This window comes from Temnothorax nylanderi, unplaced genomic scaffold (genome assembly GCF_030848795.1).
Source record: "Temnothorax nylanderi isolate EJ_2023f unplaced genomic scaffold, tnyl_v1.0 TNYL_tig0748_pilon, whole genome shotgun sequence".
NCBI classification, from domain to species: domain Eukaryota; kingdom Metazoa; phylum Arthropoda; class Insecta; order Hymenoptera; family Formicidae; genus Temnothorax; species Temnothorax nylanderi.
The window spans coordinates 2,939-10,075 of NW_027249810.1; the positions used below are offsets into that span (position 1 = coordinate 2,939).

Sequence of the window (7,137 nt, forward strand, 5' to 3'; positions counted from 1 at the left end):
TATTCCGCTACGTGCCCTACGAGCGGAGATATATTGCGACGCAAAGTCCAAATGTGAAAATTTTATATTAAGATACTTTGTAAGATATGTCTCGACCGCTCTCATCATGCCATGCCATCATTTCATTGGCTGGAGTCGCGTCCTTTTCACTTTTTCGACACCAGGGCGGTGCTAGTATCGCCAGTTTCGATATGCACATATGTATACGTGTGTGTACTGCGCGAGTGCAGATAGTGCGTTTAGCGCGCTGTCACACATCAGTTAACCTATCTCGAGAGATACAGTAGTACGCGTGGAGCGAGACCGACCGTGACTCTTTACGCGACGCGACGATTAATTCAAGGTAATTGTTTTATGTAATTATCCTATAATTATCTTATTCTATATATTACTGTTACTTATTTTACTGTTTACTTTACTACGTTTACGTGAGTGTTTACATACAGGTTAACCTATATATATTGACGGCAGGGAGCTGATACTGAGATCAAGGAGCCTGTTCACACGAGGCGTTTCTGCCGCGCGATTGCGGCCGCGCGTTAACGTTTGCACGAGCCGCACGCTGTCGCGAGGTAAGGTGCGACAACGCACGCATAATACGCGCGTACGCGAAACGGCAGTAACACCGTAATCGTGCCGGCGATATACTGAATTTGAATTGCTTCGTGCTTATCTGGAGATTTCGTATCCCTACATCGTGTTACCACCGCTGCCGGAAAAGAAGGTTCTCTACGCTTGGCAGAAAGTGACGACTGACACGTTCGATCCCGACTTCGTTGATCGCAGAAGAGCTGGACTCGAGGTACGTTTCCGATTTGCAATTATAACAGTATCGTGCGATGAATGTTGTACTAACCTCAAAGTCGGAGCATCCTTGCTCACCGCTACGGGATCGACGTAAAGTTTTAGCGGATTTTAATCTTCGGAATTAGCGTCGCAACAATATTAGTCTTCCATTATCTATTGCCTCACAACTGTTCGATTTTAATATTCTGTAGCTGTATAGTTATTTGTACACAATCGTGATATTAATATACATCAGATTGTTCATGTTTTTGTGCTGTTACAGTTCTATGATTTAGAGGAACTGTTTCGTAACGGTGGCTCCGTGCCAGATACAAATTACATATTCCTGGGAGATTTTGTCGATCGGGGCTACTATAGCTTAGAAACGTTTACTCGTCTGCTCACACTTAAAGCTAAATGGTCCGACAGGATAACGTTACTACGCGGTAATCACGAATCTAGACAAATCACGCACGTTTATGGATTTTACGGTAAGTGCGCAACGATACTTTCTTTTCTGGGCTTTTTTTACATTTGTGTATAATAAAGCTTTGATTTCATTGGTCTCTTCATTTTCTGTTCTAGATGAATGCCAAAACAAGTACGGCAATGCTAATGCGTGGAAGTACTGTTGTAGGGTATTTGACTTGCTCACAGTTGCTGCCGTGAGTATTTGTATAAAAGATTTTTTAAAATTGTAACTTCACTTTTGATTACGCTCGAATAAAATTCTGTTTTAATTAATTGATGAACAGGTTCTTTGTGTAGGGGAGACCGGGGCTAAAACGTCTACGGGGTAAATACGTCTAATCAAATATCTCGGAACCTGTATATTGTGCGAACTCGCTATTAACATTGTAAACGCTGCTTATAGTACCCATGTGACCAACGGAGTTTCGGCAGGTTACCTGCCGTGTTATGATTTTTACGACGGCAAACGTGTTTTCGAAAGGTGAAAGTTACATTTTCTGCGCGTGGAAATTTTGTAATATCTGCAATAATATTTGCTCTCCAAATCTCGAGATACGTGATTATAAAGAGTAATGCATGCTGAACACGAATCCAGTGTAGTTTTTTCATTATCGTTGATGTCTAATATTTCGTGGGCGATCAAACCTGAAACTTGTGTTTGGGGCTAATCGGTCAGTAAGCAGTCCGGGTGCATTTCCAAGGCATTTTCGGGCTCACTGCATATGGAATATGGATGAGACGGGAATTACAACCGTTCAGACACCGAATAGAGTCATCGGACGTCGAGAAGTGAAATAAGTCGGGCGAGTGACTTCTGCGGAAAGAGAAACCCTCGTAACTATTTTTTAATAATGTTTTGCATAAAAATTTTAAATAAATTTTTATATTTTTCTCTTAAAAAACAATTATTGCATGTATCCTATTATTTTTTAGGATTATATGTACGTATATGTATTAAAAATGCAGTGCAGACTGTTATACCCCGGCATTTTTGAGATTTCAATTTTTCCACCGTTGTCGTTTTTGCTCTATACCGGTTAAACAAAGCGACGTAGACAAAAATTTCCTATATAAATTTTGTAGCTAAAGGTTCACTCTTTACAGTGGTATACCACATTTAACTACAATTATTTATTTTGTTGTTAAAAATCGGCACCGAAAAAAAAACGGACTGTTTAGCCCCGGTCTCCCCTACACGGTGGATTGTCTCCAGCTATTAGAACACTAGATCAAATTAGAACGATTGAAAGGAATCAAGAGATTCCACACAAAGGTATTAATTGTATAAAGTGATATGTCATTGCAAAAGTTACATAATAATAAAAGTTACATGACTGGATATTTACTGTTATTGTACAATATCGTACAATAATAAAATATCGTTGTTTAATTGCCATATTACAGGTGCTTTCTGTGATTTGGTCTGTCCGATCCAGAAGATGTAGAAACATGGACAGTAAGTCCGCGTGGTGCAGGCTGGCTGTTTGGCAGCAAAGTGACTTACATGTTCATGGAAGTGAATGATCTTAAACTCATCTGTAGGGCGCACCAATTAGTTCAGGAAGGTATGTCTTTGCTCAAATATTTCTGTCGCAGATTTTTTAAATCTCGGAAGTATGTATTGATGACGCATATTTTTATCATGCAGGTTATAGGTACATGTTTAATAACAAACTCTTCACAGTGTGGTCGGCCCCAAATTATTGTTATCGATGTGGTAACATAGCTAGTACCATGCAGTTCACGACAGTGGATCAGAGATCACCCGTGCTGTTCCAGGCAGTGCCTGATTCCGAGAGAGTAATCCCACCTCTAACGCCCACTCCGTACTTTTTGTGATCTATCTTAGTGGCTCATCTGTACGGATGCGGAAGAGAAATGTCTGTGTCTAGACTCTACGGAATCACATGATTTGATTGGCCGGATCCAGGCTGGTACCATGACGGACCCACACATTCATGAGAATATATCACTGATTATACATATTACTCTAGAAAATTTTGATTCCCTTAAAAGAAATTATTTGATGCGTTCTACGATCAAAGTACGATACTTAGAGAGGACTGAATTGTCGTGTGATTGATCTTATTCAGGGAATGTTCTTTATATTTTTTAAGAACTTTATCAGGTTTTACATGTGTGTGTGTGTGTGTGTGTGTGTGTGTGTGTGTGTGTGTGTGTGTGTGTGTGTGTGTGTGCGTGCGTGTGCGTGTGCGTGTGCGTGTGCGTGTGCGTGTGCGTGTGCGTGTGCGTGTGCGTGTGCGTGTGCGTGTGCGTGTGCGTGTGCGTGCGCGTGCGCGTGCGCGTGCGCGTGCGCGTGCGCGTGCGTGTGTGTGTGTGTGTGTGTGTGTGTGTGTGTGTGTGTGTGTGTTGTAAAGCTAACTTTTATATATCTACATAGTATCTGCCATTGCATCAACCTGATTTTTGTAGCTCGAGAAAAAAAAAGAAAACGATATTTTGCATCAGAGAAAATGTAAACATTCTGTGGTCTAGACGCTTTTGCTGTCTACTATGTACATTCTGTAGAGCATTCATATCTCAGAACAGCATTCTGGACTTTAATGTTCAAAAGACTAAGAGCTTTTAAATAATTTATGAGCGCGAATAACGCAAATAGTCTAGTGCTGTGTGTGAATATAAAAAGAAAAGAAAAGAAATATCACGTTTAAACATTCCGGCAAAAAGTACACTCTCTGAGTACAGTGAATGCTTCTCTGACATTACAATCGTTGTGCGTAGAATTCAGATTTATTAAAGCGTGAGCATATATAGTACTGTTAAGGTCTTCCTGAACATATAAATGATCTGCTGCTGGTTTAGGTACTGTGTGTGCTGCGTACCGTTCTTTTTTCTTCTAAATGCGCAATCGGTGTTCTTAGCAAGAATCGTAAATTCGGCTCTTTTTCGCCGAAGTACAAATAGCGTGTAGCAGTAGCCAAAGTTTAGGTAAGGAAATCCGATAGCGGGATTGTTATAGCATCTGTAGAGAGTTGTCTTATTATTTTTATGCACATGACATTTTTTTACGCTTAATTTTAAGAAATTCCGAGCTCAAATATTGTCTTTAAATTACCTTGACACACATTGATGTTCTTTTCAAGAAAGATATCCACCGTTCGTTCGTCACACACACACTTCTCTCTTCTATATATATATATATATATATATATATATATATGTACAAAGCAATATTTTCAAATACTATTGCATCCTCCGAATCTTTGTACAATTTCCAATATCGTATGCCAAATCGCTGTCGTATTGAATAATCGTAATTAGCTAATTGTCATAAGTTTATTAATGTAGGGAGCAACTTGAAAAGAAAAAAAACCGAGACCCTTAGCAATGTGCCTCTAAATTAATAAGCGTTTGTGTAATATAATGATACGATATTGATGTGACATAATTAATGGAAATGCACCGGCCATTGCGTATCATAAGCCTGAATTCTGACCATCGATTTTTGCTAGCTCACGATAATTCCTAACCGATCACAGATCCGACAAATACGGCATTGGCATTGTGGCACAGGCTGTCAAGTTGAGACTACTCTATTTTGAATTTTGTGATATAGACCGAAGAAGGCGTGTGCAATGGTCATGTCGATGTTTATAACGACTCTCCTTGTCGCACCATTCGAAAAGGTGTTTTGCGAAGACCCGTTATTCCAAGAAATGTAATAAACTTTTGAACAGTGCCTTCAGAACTATAACACGACGGTCTACTAGAAGTATAAATGCTTTCTTACTGACAGATAATCGATAGACGAACTAACATAAGGACGAAGAATCATACAAATATCAGAGCTTAACGGAGAATGTGTATGAGGAAATTTTTTATCATCTTTTCTTTTTATTCTATTTCATAAGCCTTCTGCTATTGTTTTGGAACGAGCCTTTGCTTTTTCGCGAAACTTTTCTACGATATTTACGTTTTACGATTTTACTACCTTTTAGGTCTACTCTTACAATTTTACATCACACGCGCGCGGTATATTCTCTATTTGTACTACATTTATTATAACGTACAATTACAATTGCGCGATACTTTACGCGAGTAATGTATTACATTAGGTAGAGAGGAGCGCATCTAGAACGAATTGGGACACGGAGCTTGCGTTACAAACTCGACTCGCTACATTTGCAGCCTCCGAGTCGTGAAACGGTTTTGCAACGACGGGAACGCCCTACGTGCGGTACGGATATCATTAGAAATCCTTAAAAAAAAAGAAAAGAAGTATTAGCCTCTGTATCTATTGGGGTGTTCGCGGCGTTTCGTTTACCGGAATGCCTCTGTCTGTGATCGCTTTAATCTTATCGAAGTGTCCAAGCGCTTGCGGCGACTCGATATTAATAATCGGTAAGCTCGCGAGAGAGAGAACAAATAAAGACAATTTGCAAGATAAAAATAAAATAACGAAGACTAATTTAGCTTAATGTGCTCCGTGCGGGAGCTTGAACACTGCGCATAATCCTTAAAGATCTCACAGGTAGACACCATTTTAAAACGATCATCATGTACCTTGAAAGTATAGACTTTGTTATGTTAATGTAATGAAGAACGTCTGTAATAAAAATGCGCAAAAAATAGCACTTGATCGCATTGTCAATAATACTCAAAAAAAAACAAAGTGGTAGTATTATACCTCGAAATAACACCCTGTACATACTGTTTATAAAATGCGTAATACTACAAAAAGGCGTGATATCCGTACAAAATTACCTTTTTTAAAATAGAGAAGAACACGATCGCATAGTGCAGACCAAACGCTTTGGACCAAACGCTATGGTACATGAGCATATTTACAGTTCGAAGACCAAGAGGCAGAGCCGCGGGGATACGACGACAAGAAGAAAGATGTCGTCAGCTAACTACCATTGGGGTAGACGAGGCAGAAGACAGAGACAGTAACATAATTATTTTTAAGCCGTATTTTTAAGCAGTAATATATAACCCGTCAGTATTATATATTCGTACCTCTGACCATACACATATGAACACACACATACAAAGTGAATATGTGAATATGCTACGTTTCTTATACATACATGAAAACATAATTGCTAAATAAACATTTAATAAAACTATTATATTGTTGTTATTTACTTCACACTTACCAAATCAAGTTTTATTTAATATGTATAATCTATTGTAACTGTAAATAAATATATTATTTACTGTATAATTAAATGCTGGTACATTCAAGAAATTTGTAATTCTGACCTGGATTTATATCCTGTCTAAACTACACATGTATGTTTAAATTGATGTTTTACCTAGTTATCGCACCAATAATGTTTAAATAAATCGTAGCTTTAGTTTTTAACGCAGGAAAAGAAAATTTAACGTTTAAGCGCTAACCAATGTTGATGCATTTTTCTGAAAAAATACTTACATATTGATTTTGTTGCATATTTGAAATCTAAAATCCGAGCATGCTAGAAGCACTTTCATTATCTTCAATGTGTCAGGTATTTTAAAAGAACACTAAATTTATCTTTAAAAATAGGCAAAATTCAAGCAGCTGTAACTTTGTTAAAAATGAACAAAATTTAAATTTAAAAAAAGGATTTTAAAGCTTGAAATCTCTACTTTTGAAAGTTTTTATCGTGGATTGAATAAGAAATGAGCATTTTAACTTTGATTGCTCATAACTTCCTTAAAAATCATCGTATTGCAATTCGAAAAACAGATTCTTAAAGCTGAAACTTTGCTTTATTGAACGGTATAATTGCCATATTTTTTAAAATAACAAATAGACATGATACAAATGGATGAAAATAATGTAAATTATTTTTAAATGCAGAGTACTTAAAAGTACAAAAAAACATAAAGAATAAATTTGTTTTATTTGTATCATGTCTACATGTTATTTAA

At 37.6% G+C, this 7,137-nt stretch overlaps 1 long non-coding RNA gene across 1 annotated transcript; it reads left to right on the forward strand.

Annotated features, from left to right (window-relative positions):
- Positions 1-596: 596 nt before the first annotated feature.
- LOC139785174 (uncharacterized) lies at positions 597-6,347 on the forward strand. The gene is made up of 5 exons (XR_011721848.1): positions 597-802; positions 1,070-1,277; positions 1,372-2,530; positions 2,662-2,822; positions 2,906-6,347. It is a non-coding gene; the product is annotated as an uncharacterized lncRNA (long non-coding RNA).
- Positions 6,348-7,137: the final 790 nt, after the last annotated feature.